This window comes from Fukomys damarensis, unplaced genomic scaffold (genome assembly GCF_012274545.1).
Source record: "Fukomys damarensis isolate Sample0158 unplaced genomic scaffold, DMR_v1.0_HiC HiC_scaffold_20, whole genome shotgun sequence".
Lineage (NCBI taxonomy): Eukaryota > Metazoa > Chordata > Mammalia > Rodentia > Bathyergidae > Fukomys > Fukomys damarensis.
The window spans coordinates 18,666,904-18,667,290 of NW_022900932.1; positions in this window are offsets into that span (position 1 = coordinate 18,666,904).

The window sequence follows — 387 nt, forward strand, 5'->3', positions numbered from 1 at the left end:
GCGAAGAAAATAAAAAAAAAAAAAAAAAAAAAAAAATCAGTCCTATGAGCTGGGAATATAATATAGCTCAGCAATATAGCACCAGCACCTGCCTGGTCAGTTCAAGGGCCTGAGTTTGATTCCTGGTACAAGAAAAAAGGCGGGGGGGAAGCAGTCCTAGCAGTGTGTGTTCAAGGCCAGCCTGTACTACGTATTTATCTTGTCTCAAAATACAAAAAAGGCCCAGGAATTTAGCTCAGTGGTTCCCATGCCTGCCTTGAAAGCACAAGGTCCCGAGTTTGATCCCCAGTACCATTAAAAACAAAAAACAAAAAACCAGAAAGAGGCGTGGTGGTTTGTGATTTTGTGATTTTCTTTTTTCTTTGTGTGTGTGTGTGTGTGTGTGTG